This window comes from Dipodomys spectabilis, unplaced genomic scaffold, assembly GCF_019054845.1.
Source record: "Dipodomys spectabilis isolate Male_0828 unplaced genomic scaffold, ASM1905484v1 ptg000095l, whole genome shotgun sequence".
In the NCBI taxonomy this organism is placed as follows: domain Eukaryota; kingdom Metazoa; phylum Chordata; class Mammalia; order Rodentia; family Heteromyidae; genus Dipodomys; species Dipodomys spectabilis.
The window spans coordinates 29,625,477-29,642,021 of NW_024870772.1; the positions used below are offsets into that span (position 1 = coordinate 29,625,477).

General features: G+C 43.0%; 1 pseudogene; it reads right to left on the minus strand.

The window, feature by feature from the left end:
• Positions 1-408: 408 nt before the first annotated feature.
• On the minus strand, positions 409-854 carry LOC122112652 (annotated as a pseudogene).
• Between the last annotated feature and the right edge of the window lie 15,691 nt (positions 855-16,545).

Sequence of the window (16,545 nt, forward strand, 5' to 3'; positions counted from 1 at the left end):
TTAACCCTCCGTGGCGCTCTGATAGTGGATGTGGGTGTGCGGGCAGAGCCAAGCCCCCCACGAAGGCTGCGTCCAGGTGCGCATGGGCTCCCAGGCCACTTCAACCATGGCGGCACAAAGGATGCGCTGGGTGCAGGGAAAACCTGGCAGGGCGAAAGGTCCACCAGGCAGAAAGGTCCACCAGAAAGCCCCTCTTTTGAGAGGGCCTCCACTTCTGGCCCCAGGAAAGCCATGAAGACAGAAGTTAGTCCCCTCGAGTGAAACCTGAGGACATGGCCCTCAAGATTCCTGAGGTGAACTTGCCCGAGTTCACCCCCCAGCATCCGCTGTGCCTCCGTCCTGTAACTTTCTGTGCAGGTCCACGCCCACTATAGGTCCAGCCCTCTGCGTAGACGGGCCCCCAGCATGTTAGAGAGCAGGGCTGGGGGGCCAACACCACAACTGTGCCCAGCAGAGAAAGACAGTTACTCTGAAGGCCTGACTGGTGTGACCCCTCCAGAGAAGAGCCTGAGGGCCTCGGAAGCCTTGCTCCATCCGATGGCTGCTCCCTTCCATGTCCATCTCAAACTGTGACTCTCCACCAGTCCCCTGCTTTCCTTCTGGGCTGTTGGGCAGGTGGCTTTGGCTAGCTTCCACGGGTGGTTCTCACCGGTGACCCCAGGAATTGTTGGCAAGTCCCTCGGGGGAGTTCGGACACTCCATCAGTGTGGAATTGGTGGTTCCAGATGATCCTGGTGCCTCCCGGGATGGTGCTGTAGTCCCCAGGTGGCAGCTCACACTCTCATCCAGGACCCTCGGCCCGTGGCAGGGGCCGCCCCGCTCCAGGTCTGGTTGCAGCTGCTGCCCCCAGACATGTCTCCTGCATGTGGCCCTTCCACCCATCTTCGGCCAGCCTGCACCTCCGCCCATCAATGTGGGTGTTTTTCTTCTAGGTTTGGTGCCTGTCAGTGCCTCAGTTTAGCCTTGAGTCGCTCCAAAAGATTCATCCTTTTCATAAACACGGCTGGGTTTTACTGGCCCCACAAGTAACCCGGGCTCTTGTATTGGACAGGGTATAGCCCTGGAGTCATCCATAGCTATGATGGACTCTCATTCTGGTAAGGAATGATATTTGCAAACTCCTAGGTGGGTGTGGTGTTAGGTGTGCTCAGAGTAATACAATTCTAGACACAACGGATTTGCTACCGACCATTTCCCCCACTTCCCTGTATTTTCTATTCCTTATTCTTTACTGGCTGTCTTTTGCTCAGCTTCCTTCTCCCTTCCTCTCCTGCTCTTCCCCCTAACACCTTCCCCCTTGTCCGGCTCTGCTTCCTTCTTGCAACAACATTTACCATTTCAGTGTAATCTGTTGCACCTACAAAGACAAGAAAACACCTGCTTTTGATACTCCATTCCCTTTCCAGTTCTGCTCTGATTTTCCCTTTTTCATCCACTCTTTGGAAGGAGAGCCCATTAATAACTACTCTATAAAGAAGAAAGGAAGGAAGAAAGACAAAAGAAGGAAAGGAAGGAAGGAAAAGAAGCAAGGAAGGAAGGAAGGAAGAAAGAAAGAAAGAATATAACTAGCAGTTTTTATATTTCTTTGTTGTAGGTTTCTTTGCACACATTGAAATTGAACAGTTAGGACCATATACACACACATTTTATTTTCTTCTGTTATAGTGATTGATACATGTTGTAAATGTAAATGTTTCTTTAAAGGTAATAATAAATTATTTACATATAATATAAATGACATTTAATAATATTATTTAATAATTTAATAACAATAAAACCAACAGTGTACCAAGGTCCCTTTCCCCCTCCATCCCTTAGTATTTCTTGTTACTCATCTTCTTGAATATGGCCAATCTTCCTGGAGGGAAATGTAATGTCAATGTTGTATTGATTTGCATTTTCTTTATGACTAGGGATGTTGAGCATTGACTCATGTGTTTATTGGCCTGACTCATATCTTCTTATATCTGCTTCTCATTTGCCCGTTTATTCAATTGGTTTTAAGGGGCTTTAAATTCTTGAGCTCATTTCGCATTCTTGATACTAGGTGTCGTTAACTGTATAATAGGTAAAGATCTCCCATTGTGTAGTTTGTCTTCTTAGCAATTATGTTTGTAACCTTCCTCAATGTGTCCAGGCCCTTCTGAGGGAGGGAGAAAGTGTGAATGGGTGATGTGAAGAAGGGTGTCAGGCTGGTCATGGTGGCCCATGCTGGGCTGCCAGCTCTTGATTACCTGACTCCTCTGTCTGCCAGGTGAGGACTTGGGGAAATGGAGTCCCCAAGCAGAAGCTTCCTGGAAGCAACTTTGAATTCCAGAGGACCAGGGTTTATGTTAGCTATGGCAGGTGGTTGACAGTATATAAGTGAAGATGTCCACTTTACTAAAATGAAAGCAATGATCCTTTCCTTTACCAAACCAGGCTTAAAAGATACTGGATTAGAGCTAGGTTTGTTTCCCCAAAGTATAGATTTCCTCAGTCACTGTCTTGCTTGGGAATTCCCAGGGTCAACCTGCTGCTGCCCCACAGCATCCTCTCCTTTGCCTTCAGTCTGATAACTCGGACAATGTGACCTCTATTGCTCTTTTCAATCCATCAAATAGGGCGACTACCTATGATCATAATCTGTTCTGCCTCTTCACTACAAACTTTTGATGCCCATCCAGGCTTCACAGCAGTAGGAAGCCTCCCAACAGCTCTCATTGTAAACGTCCTTTCAGGCTGGTTAGTGACATCATACAATTCCTTAGGTTCCACCCTTTGGTTAGTAATTGGATACAGGATGCTCCTGTGTGTCCTGCTTGTATTTCTCTCATTTACTCCCCTGGGCCTTTGGCATGTTAGACAAGGATTCTACCATGAAGCCACCCACCAGCCCCACCCAGTCTCATCTTTGCATCAATAAAACCACAGTTCACTGGGTACTAGTGGCTCACACATGTAACCCTAGCTACTCAGGAGGCTGAAATCTGAGGATTCGGGTATGAAGCAAGCCCTGGCAAGAAAACCATGAGACTGTTATTTCTAATTATTTTTTTTAAGCCAGAAGGGAGCTGTGGCTCAAGTTGGAGAACACAAACTGAATGATCAATGAAAGGATCAGCCACATCCATGCCAGGGACCTCGCTGAGGCAGATGGGCAAATAGGAGAAAGATTATTACAAGGTGTATTAGAGGAGCCAGATTTCTCCTGGAGAGAGAACACTTGGCAGCCTCCACCATCTAGGTAGCAGCAGGGGTATAGGAAAATGAGGTAGATGGGAGTTCAGGTGGGTCTGGGTGGAGAGAGGGAGGGGCCAGCAGGTCTGGGTAGAGCTGAGGACCAAAGGTGGGCATAATGCTTACATTCCCCACTTTGTTGTTTAATAAATATAGGGGGTACCAGGCTAGGGTGTATGGGCAGAGGTCGTATCTTCTGGAGCTACTTCCTGTTGTAAAGGGGAAAGTAGTCAGGGGGCCCTGCTTCGTTGCTAAGTCAGGTACTGTCCAAGAAGCACCTGCTTGACAGTGGTTGGTACAGGTCCTCCTTTTTCCATGGCAATAATTATCTAAAATGCAAGACACAATTAATAAAAGGCAAAATAGCTGTTTAGGCAAAAATTGCTGTTAGCAGCCCAAGAGAGGAATATGCCATGAGAGGACTGATTCACAGAAGGGGCCATCAAAGACCTCAAATTACCTTTTCTGTCTTGGATTGGAGACATAGCATGGTACCTGACTCCCAGCATCCTGGAGGAGGGGGAGGAAGACTTTTCCTGCTGTAGGTCCACAGTAACCTGAGAAGGAGGTAGCAGAGATATTTAAAGGTAACAGAGCCAAGGGGTGTCATGGGCTCTTTTGGCTCCTTCCTGCTGGCCTGGGAGCATCAGGGAGTACCTGGAGCTGGAGTTTTTAGGGTCTGCGCTGGGCAAGGCAGGGCAGTGTGAATGATGTCTCTGGTTGTGTGAAGGAACAGGATGGCCTTGACTTGTTCCCAAGTAGTATTCTGGGCGGGGAATGTTATCCTGTTGAAAGAGACTTTTGGAAAGATCAGGCAAAAAGCAGACAAGGTCAGTTAACAGAATGACATAGGAGAACACACACTGGCCATGGGCTGGAAAAGTTCCATTTGGAGTATAAGCCCAATTGCAGCCCTTTATAGGGAAGGAGGAATAACTGGACTTGGGGCAAGGAAGGCAGGAAGGGGTGTCTAGAGTCTTTGGGGCAAGTGGGTAGGGGAGAGTGTAATGGACTGGTTGGGGGTACCAGTCAGAGGCTATGATAAATACAAATAGCAGGTGACAATGGTAAGACTGTTAACTTTCTGTCAGTTAGAAGTAGACAGTCTGGACATTAGATGGGCAAGCAACTATTTCTCTTGATCTCCCGGCTGTGATTAATTTGAAAGGGCAAGCATAAAGTGTCTCCATTTAGGATGTCATCTCCTCTTACTCCTCCCCATGGTTTTCCATTGTCAGGACTGTCTTTGGCCTTGGGGGAGGGGGGGGGGAGGGTGTCTCAGCATCCATTGCTGGGATAGCTTTTCCCAGCTGGCATTTACCAGGTTTGGACTCAAGGCCTGGACACTGTCCCTGAGCACTTCTGCTCGAGGCTAGTGCTCTACCAGTTAAAGAGTCACAATGCCGCTTTCAGCCTTCAGCTGGATACTTAGAGATCAGTCTCCAACCATGCCTCCAGTCTGGCTCAGTGCTGATTAGCTGGGAGATGGAGTTTTAGAGGATTCTTTTGTGCCAGGGATGGCTTTGAACTGTGGCAAAAGGCGTCTTTGTTACAAAAGCCCTTTTTTATTTCCAATTAACGCAACGAGGAGATCAATGAGATAGAGGTTACCAATAACTTGTCAACAATTGATTATCAATTACTTGTTAGAGGTTTGTGTTTTTTTACATTTCAACTAGAAGTTTTTTTCCTTTTTTTTTTTTTATTGTGAAAATACCATACAGAGGAGTTACAATTATGTGAGCAAGGTAATGAGTACATTTCTTATCAAGGATTGTTGCCTTCTCCTTTGTTTCCCCTTCCCATCCCTTCTCGTCTCCCTCTCCCCTCCCCCCCACAAAGTTGTAAAGTTTGTGTTTCCACATAACGTCTTGTTCATCTCATTGTTGCAATAGGTCCACCTGTATCCCTATTTAAATGATTTGTTTTTTCCCTTCCCCTCCACAAATTATACCAACATCAAATACAATGAAAACAGGGGTTATACCATGGGAGGAGGGACATACAAAGCAACGAAGAAATCATCTTATAAATATGTTAGAAACAATAACAAGAAAGAAAAACCATTTGAGTCCTTATCTTGGGGCTCATTTTGCCTACCATCAACTTACCTGACCATTTCTGCTTGTCTCAGACACATACTAGTTATTCCAAATAAGAGAAACCATGGGTCCTATGCTTCTTTGGGCCTGGCTTACTTCACTTAATATAATTTTTTCCAAGTCTTTCAATTTCCTAACAAATGGGACAATGTCATTCTTTCTGATGGAGGCTTAGAATTCCATTGTGTATATATACCACATTTTCTTGATCCATTCATCTACTGAGGGACATCTGGGTTGGTTCCATATCTTAGCTATGGTAAATAAGGCTGTAATAAACATAGTTGTGCTGGTAGCTTTAATATGGTGTTGTTTGTGATCATTTGGGTAAATGCCCAAAAGTGGGATTGCTAGGTCATAGGGGAGCTCTATGTTGAGTCTTTTGATGAACCTCCATACTGTTTCCCAAAGTGGGTGAACAAGTTTACACTCCCACCAACAGTGCAGTAAGATTCCCTTCTGTCCACATCCCCTCCAGCATCTGTTGTTATTAGAGTTCTTGATTATAGCCATTCTAACTGGGGTGAGGTGGTATCTCAGTGTTGTTTTGATTTCCATTTCTTTTATGGCTAGAGAGGCTGAACATTTCTTCATGTGTCTATTGGCCATCCTTCTTTCTTCTTCAGAGAAGTTTCTTTAGCCCACTTGTTTATTGGGCAGTTGTTTCTTTGAGCATTTGTTAGAGTTTTTTAAAATAAAATCCAGGAGATGTTTTTAAACTGGGACTGATTGACACTCTAAGTACCACCCATTGCCTCTGGGCAGCCTGTTTAAGGTGGTTTATATCTTGGGCTACAGCTGGGTAGCCTGTTTAACACTCTCATTTATAAAAGCATTTTTCTGGCTGGTTGAGGAACTTGATTTAGGCAGATCTCAAAAGGGACACAATCTCAGGTCTCTGGTAATCCTAATTTATTGTTTTGGACTTTAAAAAAACTTTAAGACAACTTTAATTTTAAACTTTGTCTGGGAAGCCAGCCACTCCCCACAACTTCAGAAATGTTCACAAAGGGGATGCCATTTTTAATCCCTTTTTCTAAAATTACTTTAATCTCTATTTAAGTGCTTCATTGAAACACTGGCTACACCCTTTACCTCTAGGCCAACAATTTATCATTTGGCCATCCACCCCTTGTGGTCTAACTTGTGGGGATTAACATTACAGAAACAAATATCTAAGGTGGATTGTGTTTTACCCCCAAATTAGCAGGCTCTTGGTCATGTGTGATGGAGTAAGGCTGGAGTCTGGGTGAGTCTGTGGCATCTGTCACTGGTTAACTGCAAATTTTCTACATATATTGGTTAAGCCTTGGTTCACACTGGCTTTTGCAGGCTGGTCCCCTTGGTTTCACTCTGGTCCTTTGGGGATATTAAAGGGAGTTGATAGGTGCACAGGAGAGAAAAATGGAAAATTAAAACCTTAGTCTTAGTTTCTTTGGCTTATAATCAGGTCACAAAGTTTTAAAGCAATTTAGAGTAAATCACAGCTTCCATTGACAAAGATTTTTAGTAAGCCTTGTACTTGGTAACTTTGAAACCATAACCATTTACATATAGACAAGTAGACAGACAGACAGACATGCTTTTGCACAGATTATAGAGTGCACTTAGATTTTAAAATCAGGTTTTTTTGGAATTACTTTGCCTAATTTATGATGGAACCACGTGGTCAGTTTAAAACACAAAACTTTGTCAAAAACCTTTAGTAAACAGGAGACAAGAACAGACATGTGGCATGATATAATGGCGCCGTTGGTCAGGTCAGAGTGAGGAGAGTCACAGAATCAAGTTGAGGTCCGCAATAAACTGAGTTAGGGGGAAATAGCAGCTGAGCTCCCATGATGCCAAGATGGCGCATCCGCCACATGGTCAATGCTAGAGAAGGCTGAAGAGTTTGACAGCGAGGGTGCATTGCTTCTGGCACACATGGAGCTTCAGGTTCCACCCCCACTACAAAGGCAGAGGAGGGGTCCACAGAAGAGGGGATGCCTCACAGGGGAAGCCACAGAAGAGGGAACACCTCGTGGGGGAGGTCACAGAGGAGGGAGCACCTCGTGGGAGAGGCTGCAAAAGGGGGAGTACCTTGCAGTAGAGGCTGCAAAACAGAGGGGCCTCACAGGGGAGACCACAGCAAAGGGGATGGGGGCGGCGCTTTGCCCGGAAGGCTACAAAAGATGGGGCACCTCATAGGGGAGGCCTTAGAAGAGGAGTTTAAACTTAAACTCATCCATACTTTACCTTTAGTTGGAAGGGAGAGGGAAGGAGAGAGAGAGAGAGACCTGCCCAACCACATAAGTGGGAATTTAAATTTAGGGCCAAATTTGATTGTAAGGAAATTTAGTTCCATCTTTTCCATAGTAAGTGGCCGGAGCCAGAAGCTAGCTGCAGAGTGTCCCTGACAGTGAAAAGTAACTCGAACAAACACCTACCTACCAGTGGGAAGGATCCTCACCCCTCTCAATGGTGGTCCCCGGAAGGCCTAACCAAGAATTTGGTTAGATGGCAGGGGAGGAGGGGGGAGGAGGGGTGGTACAGAAATCGGAAACCCGAATGGTGCTGGCAAAATTGGTTAACTACTTGTAGAAAACTAAAGCTAGATCTTTATATCACCCTGCACCAGAATCAACTCCAAGTGGATCAAACACCTTGGAGTCAAAGCTGACACACTGAAAACATTACAGGATGGAATAGGAGAAACCTTAGGTCTCCTTGGCACAGGCCAAAATTTTCTTAATAGAGACCCAGAAACACAACAAATCAAAGAAAGGTTAGACAAATGGGATTGCATGAAATTGCAGAGCTTCTGCATGGTAAAGGACATAGATAGCAAATCAATAGAAAGCCCACTAATTGGGAGAAGATCTTCACTAGCCATACAATGGACAAGGGTCTCATATCTAAAATATATGTGCAACTCAAAAAATTAAATCCCCCAACAACAAATCCTCAAAGAAACAACTGCCCAATAAATAAGTGGGTTAAACACTTAAAGAGAAACTTCTTTGAAGAGGAAAGAAGGATGGCCAATAGACACATGAAGAAATGTTCAACCTCTCTATCCATAAAAGAAATGCAAATCAAAACAACTCTGAGATACCACCTCACCCCAGTTAGAATGGCTATAATCAAGAACTCTAATAACAACAGATGCTGGAGGGGATGTGGACAGAAGGGAACCTTACTGCATTGTTGGTGGGAATATAAACTTGTTCAACCACTTTGGAAAGTAGTATGAAGGTTCCTCAAAAGACTTCACATAGAGCTCCCCTATGACCCAGCACTCCCACTTTTGGGCATTTACCCAAATGATCACAAACAAGACCATACTAAAGCTACCAGCACAACTATGTTTATTGCAGCCTTATTTACCATAGTTAAGATATGGAACCAACCCAGATGCCCCTCAGAAGATGAATGGATCAAGAAAATGTGGTAGAGGGAGTTCCGGGAAGATGGCGGAGGAGAAGCTGGAATCTGAACAAGCTCTTCCATAGAAAGCACTTTTAGAGTTCCAGTGAACAGCCCTAAGCCAGAGAACCACACCAAGTGTGCCATCACAGGACAGAGGGTTAGGCAAGAGAGGGGAAATCAAGGCAAAGAGACACATCTGAGCGCTTGCCAGCAGCCGCCGCGGCGGCGGCAGCGGTCGTGGCGGCGACTGCAGGGCACCATAACTGAGCCACAGAGTCAAGGACGAAGAAGCCAGACGCGACGGGCGAGCAGATTCTACTCAACACCAGCAAGAACCGACAAGGAGCGGACATCTTCATCCTGCAGTTTGCGGACCAGAGACGACCCAGGAACCAAGACTCGGCTTGAGTAGAAGCCTGACTTCCTCACTCCTTCTCAGGGAGCAGAGGAGGGAAGGCCACCCCTACCCCCCAGCACAGGTGATCTCCATCTTGGATACCGACAAAGCTCGGCGGAGCTGCGAGCTCCAGCTCAGGCCTTGGAATAAAACGAGTCATTTAGCAGGTCACAAGAACTTAACGGCGGCATGACCTACCAGACTCAGCTCCATCCCGGGAAAAGTCACCCAGCTCGGGCGCCAGCCATAGGAGTGGCTTTCCGCACTGGGTAACCAGAGCCAGAGGCTGCCCCTCCCTCTAGCAGCCTCCACAATCAATTGAAAAACAGAAACCCTGAGAATGCCTCCAGGCTGGGCTCTGTGAGGTTTTCACAAAATAGCCCCAGGGAAAAGCTACTGTTTGTTGAAAGGCCTCAACTCTACCCAGAACCTAGCCTCATCACTGCATTCCCCTCTTTTGTGATTCTCAAACCAGATCACCCTCCCATTAAACTAACCTGGGAAGGGGATCTCAAAATCTTGGGTAGAGCAGAGCATTTTTCTGCCTGTTCGAACAATCTGACTTAAGAAACCAATCAAGACACCTGAGACACAGTCCAGGACGAAGGAGCCAGACGCAGCGGACGAGCGGATTCTACTCAACACCAGCAAGAACCGACAAGGAGCGGACAACTTCATCCTGCACTTTGCAGACCAGAGACGACCCGGGATCCAAGACTCGGCGTGAGTAGAAGCCCCACTTCCTCACTCCTTCTCAGGGAGCAGAGGAGGGAAGGCCACCCCTCCCCCCCCAGCACTGGTGATCTCCATCTTGGATACCGACAAAGCTCGGAGGAGCGGCTAGCTCCCACTCAGGCCTTGGAATAAAACGAGTCATTTAGCAGGTCACAAGAACTTAACGGCGAAGTGACCTCACAGACTCAGTTCCATCCAGGGAAAAGTCACCCAGCTCAGGCGCCAGCCATTGGAGAGGCTCTCCTCACCGGGTAACCAGAGCCAGAGGCTGCCCCTCCCTCTAGCAGCCACCACAATCAATTGAAAAACAGAAACCCTGAGAATGGCTCCAGGCTGGGTGCTGTGAGTTTTTTTTCACAAAATAGCTCCAGGGAAAAGCTACTGTTTGTTGAAAGGCCTCAACTCTACCCAGAACCTAGCCTCATCACTGCATCCCCCTCTTTTGTGATTCTCAAAGCAGACCACCCTCCCAGTAAACTAACCTGGGAGGGGGATCTCAAAATCTTGGGTAAAGCAGAGCATTTTTCTGCCTGTTCCAACAAACTGACTTAAGAAACCAATCAATCCACAGGACCTCAAGCTGACGAGAGACTCCAACCAGACTCTGGTTACAGACAAAAGGGAGATACAGGACTCTTTCCACCCCTCCCCCCAAAAAAAAAAAAAAATCAAAGAACTTTTTTTTTTCTTCTTCTTCTTTTCTTTTTTTTGTTTTGTTTTTTTTTTTCGTTTTTTGTTACCTTATATATATAAAAAAAATTTTTTTGCTTTTCTAAAACTTTTATTAATCTTTAATTTTTGCCTCTTCTGAAAAAATAATTGTTTTCCATTAACTTTTTTTTTTTCTCCTCTTATAATTTTTATTTTAGGAATACGTGAATGTGTGTTTTCCCTTCTTTTCTTGTCTTCTTTCTCTTTTTCTTTCATTCTTAATTATCTTTTTGTTTTTTGTCTAGCTCTACTGAACTTCTGATCTTTTCTTCTCACTTTCCTATCCTTTCCATCTTTTCCTCTTTGTTCTTCTTTATGTGACTTAATTCTTGTCCTGCACATCCTCAGATAAACCCGTAGTTAACCAGTAGACCCTATCCCCCATTGTGTACACACTTAATCCACAAACTTATTACTCAATTCAAAACCTCTGAGACTTAAATTCATTAATAGCAGTACTACCTCTTTATACCTATATAATATTTTAAGCATTTTTTTTAAAGTTTTCACATCTCCTCTATGTCCCTCCCTTTCTCTCAACATATTCATATTCCTCTATAAATAGATGGTCTTTTAATCTCTAAAATAACATTAATTTTTACGTTTCTATTTTTTTTTCTGATCTCTTTTCATTCCCCTTTCCCTTTCTTCTTTTTCTCTCTCTCTCTACTTGCATCCTACCCAACCTATTTCCTGCATTGTGATTAGGACATACTTAACTCTCCCTGTGTCTCCCCACACCAATCTATTCCTATTTTTTACCCACATCTCTCCCTAACCCTAATAATTTCTGGTTTTCCAAATTCTTCTCTGCGGTTCGAAGCCCTTTAACATATAGTTGTTTGATGTCGAATAGATGTATCTGTTGAACTAGATTGTATCTGTAGACTATTGACTGTACAAATGCAAACTTTGGTTGATGATTGCCTTAAGATAGTGTTCTAGCACAAAACTGGTGCTATCTTCATCTCAAATGGGCAGAGTAAGCCAGAAAAACACAAGAAAAATGGCAAATTCGGGTATCTCAATTCCCAATCTTGATAATCAGGGGTTAGAACAGATAATGAATAATCCAGAGGAGAGTTCCCAAACAGCTCTACAAACACTGCTGGCAAACATGATAAATGAAAAGTTTGACAACGTACAAAGGCCCCTGTATGAGCGTGATAGGGAGAGAGAGGAGGCATCCCAGAAGTTTATACAGGAATATCATAAGCGTGAGGAAGCTACTCAAAAACTGATACAGGATTTGCGTGAACAACTTGAGAATACTCAAAGAGAAAGGGAGGAATGGCGTGAGCAGCCTGAGAACACTCAAAGAGATCTGCAGGAATCCCACGAACGGGAGGAAGCTAATCAAAGAGTAATACAGGAATTGAGAGACCAGGTAGAGAACACACAAAGATCACTAAAGGCATTCATGGAATCCATTAACAAAGAGCTGAAGGAAGTCAGGGAGACCACAAAGGGAACGCTGAATGGAACCCAACAGAAGGAATGGGAGCCCAAAGAAACCATAACCAATCAACTAAGTGATTTGAGGACAAACACTGAACACCAAATTAAGGAAGTAAAGAAATTCATACAAGACCTAAAACAGAGCTTCAACAAAGAACTTGAAGCCATCAAAGCTGACCAACTAGAAGGAAATGAGATAAAAAAACAAAGTAGAGAGTCTTGACAGTAGGTTAGACTATGCAGAAGATCGAATCTCAGGGATTGAAGACAGCCTAGATATTATAGAGAAAGAACATACAACCATCCAAGACAAGTCTAAGAAATATGATAGATCTATCCAACACTTGGAAGACACCATCAGAAAGCCTAATCTAAGGATAATGGGTATAGAGGAGCACCTAGAAACAGAAGTTAATGGTCTAGGAAACTTGTTTAACAGGATCCTAGCAGAGAACTTCCCAAACATACAAAAAGATAGGCCTATTCAGATACAAGAAGCTTTTAGAACCCCAAATAGACCAGACCAGAATAGGACATCCCACCGTCACATTATAATCCACACAGGATCAACTCAGACCAAGGAAACGATCCTTAAAGCTGTCAGGTAGAAAAGATTAATCACCTACAAAGGGAAACCAATTAGAATCACCTCAGATTTCTCAGCAGAGACAATCAAAGCAAGAAGAGCCTGGAATGATGTATGCCATGCCCTAAAAACAAACAACTATCAACCAAGAATACTGTACCCAGCTAAACTCTCCTTCATAACTGAAGGCCAAATAAAAACCTTCCATAGCAAAGAAAAATTGAAACAATACATCTCCACCAAACCAGCCCTACAAAAGATTCTTAAGGATGTCCTACACATAGAAAACCAACAGGACCACAATAAAGGCCAAGAAACTGGACCCAAACTGAAAATTCAAGAACCATAGGAAGAACCCAGTTTTCACAACCCCCAAGAAGGTGAATAACATGGCAAGAACTCCCAAATACCTCTCAGTCCTATCTCTCAACATTAACGGACTTAACTCTCCAATTAAGCGACATAGACTGTCTAGTTGGATTAAAAAACAAGACCCTTCTATCTGCTGCCTTCAGGAGTCACATCTTGCCCGTAAAAACAAACACATTTTCAATGTTAAAGGCTGGAACAAAATCTACCAAGCAAACGGCTCTCATAAACAGATGGGAGTTGCAATCCTAATATCAGATAAAATAGACTTCAAATTAAAATTCGTGAGAAGAGATAAAGAAAGTCCCTACATACTAATTAAAGGATCTCTCCTTCAGGAGGATATTACAATTCTAAATATCTATTCGCCAAACAATGGAGCACCCAAATTTATCAAAGAAACACTACTTTCCCTCAAATCCCACATAGATCCAAAGACATTAATTGTTGGGGATTTTAACACAGCACTCACCCCACTAGATAGATCAACTCGGCAAAAACTCAACAGAGAGTCCGCAGATCTAAACAGCTGCATAGATGAACTAGACTTAACAGACATCTACCGAACATTTCACCCAGCAACATCAGAATACACGTTTTTCTCAGCAGCACATGGAACATTTTCTAAAATAGACCACATTTTAGGCCACAAAGCAAACTTGTCTAAGTTCAGAAACATTGAAGTTATACCTTGCAGTCTCTCTGACCACAAGGGAATAAAATTAGAACTAAACACCAAAAGCCACCAAAGAAAGTCCAGTATCACATGGAGGTTGAACAACACAATGCTGAATCATGAGTGGGTCATGGAAGACATTAGAAAGGAAATTCAAATGTTCATGATATTCAACAAAAATGAACACACAAATTACCAGCTCCTCTGGGACACAGCAAAAGCAGTACTCAGAAGCAAGTTTATATCTCTGAGCTCCTACATCAACAAATTGGAGAGATCTGAAACTGAAAATTTAATGACACATCTAAACCTCCTTGAAAAAGAGCAGCAAGATAAACCCCATCCAGTAGACGGAAAGAAATAATCAAAATTAAATGAATTACAATCCAAAAAAACTATAGAAAGAATCAACAAAACAAAGAGTTGGTTCGTTGAAAAACTTAACAAAATTGACAGACCCTTAGCAAATCTTATCAGAAAAAGAAGAGAACACACCCAAATTAATAAACTCAGAAATGAGAATGGAAACATCACCACGGAAACAACCAAGATTCAGAACATTATAATAAGGGAATACTTCTCAAAACTTTATGCTAATAAGTTTGAGAACTTGACAGAAATGGACCTTTTCCTAGCAAATATTGACATGCCAAAACTAAACCAAGATGAGTTAAACCATCTTAACAGGCCTATATCAAGCATTGAAATAGAAACAGCAATAAGAGACCTCCCAGCTAAGAAAAATCCAGGACCAGATGGTTTTACAGTGGAATTTTACAAGGCCTTCAAAGCAGAGCTTACACCAATACTCCTCCAACTCTTCAATGAAATTAAAAGAGAAAGCTCACTACCGAACACATTCTATGAAGCCATCATAACCCTCATCCCAAAACCAGGCAGGGACTCATCAAAGAAAGAGAACTATAGACCCATTTCTTTGATGAACATTGATGCAAAACTTCTCAACAAAATTTTGACTTCAACAATCAACTTCAACAATTCATCCAAAAACATCATACACCACGATCAAACAGGATTCATTTCAGGGATGCAAAGCTGGTTCAATATATGCAAATCAATTAATATTATTCATCACATCAACAGGAGCAAGAATAAGAACCACATGGTTATCTCAATAGATGCAGAAAAAGCATTTGACAAGATCCAACACCCCTTTATGATGAAGGTTTTGGAAAAATTAGGAATCCATGGAACATTCCTCAATACAATAAAGGCTGTATATGACAAACCTACAGCCAGCATTATACTTAATGTTGAAAAACTAAAGCCATTTCCTCTTAACTCAGGAACAAGATAAGGATGTCCACTCTCTCCACTTCTCTTCAATCTAGTATTAGAATGCCTAGCTACAGCAATAAGAAAAGATGCAGACATAAAGGGGATCCAAATAGGGAAAGAAGAAATAAAACTCTCCCTCTTTGCAGATGACATGATCTTGTATTTAAAGAATCCCATAGACTCCACTCCCAAATTACTCAAGCTGATTCAAAACTTTGGCAAAGTAGCAGGTTATAAAATTAACCCCCAAAAATCAATGGCTTTTCTGTATGCCAACAATGAGAAAAGTGTGGCTGAAATTAGGAAAGCAACTCCATTTGTAATAGCCCCACAAAAAATAAAATACCTAGGAATTAACTTAACTAAAGAAGTGAAGGACCTCTATGATGAAAACTTTAAAATCTTGAAAAAGGAAATCAACACAGAACTTAAAAAATCGCAAAGCCTCCCATGCTCCTGGATTGGAAAGATTAACATCGTGAAAATGGCAATACTTCCCAAGGCTATCTACAAATTCAACGCAATACCTATCAAAATCCCACCCTCATTCTTCAAGGAAATAGAAGAGGCAATCCAAAAATTCATATGGAACAATAAAAGACCCCGAATAGCAAAAACGCTCCTCAACGGAAAGAACACTGCTGGAGGAATATCAATACCAAATTTCAAACTCTACTATAAAGCCATAGTAATCAAAACAGCTTGGTATTGGCATAAGAACAGACCTCAGGACCAATGGAATAGAATTGAAAACCCAGAAATGAACCTACAGACCTATAGCCATCTAATCTTCGATAAGGGAGCTAAAACAATAGAATGGAAGAAAGACAGCCTCTTCAGTAAATAGTGCTGGCAAAACTGGTTAACTACATGTAGAAAACTAAAGCTAGATCCTTATATGTCACCCTGCACCAGAATCAACTCCAAATGGATCAAAGACCTTGAAGTCAAAGCAGACACTCTGAAAACATTACAGGATGGAATAGGAGAAACCCTGGGTCTCCTTGGCTCAGGCCGAAATTTTCTGAATAGAGACCCGGAAACACAACAAACCAAAGAAAGGTTGGACAAATGGGATTGTATAAGGTTGCAGAGCTTCTGCAGGGCAAATGACATAGCTAGCAAGATCAATAGAAAGCCCACGGACTGGGAGAAGATCTTTACTAGCCATACAACGGACAAGGGTCTCATATCTAAAATATACTTGGAACTCAAAAAATTAAACCACCCAACAACAAATCCTCAAAGAAACAACTGCCCAATAAGTAAGTGGGCGAAAGACTTAAAGAGAAGCTTCTCTGAAGAAGAAAGAAGGATGGCCAATAGACACATGAAGAAATGTTCAACACCCCTAGCCATAAAAGAAATGCAAATCAAAACAACATTGAGATATCACCTCACTCCAGTTAGAATGGCAAAAATCAAGAACTCTTAACAACAGCAGATGCTGGAGGTTCCTCAAAAGACTTCACATAGAGCTCCCCTATGACCCAGCAATCCCACTTTTGGGCATTTACCCAAATGTTTACAAACAAGACCACACTAAAGCTACCAGCACAACCATGTTTATTGCAGCATTATT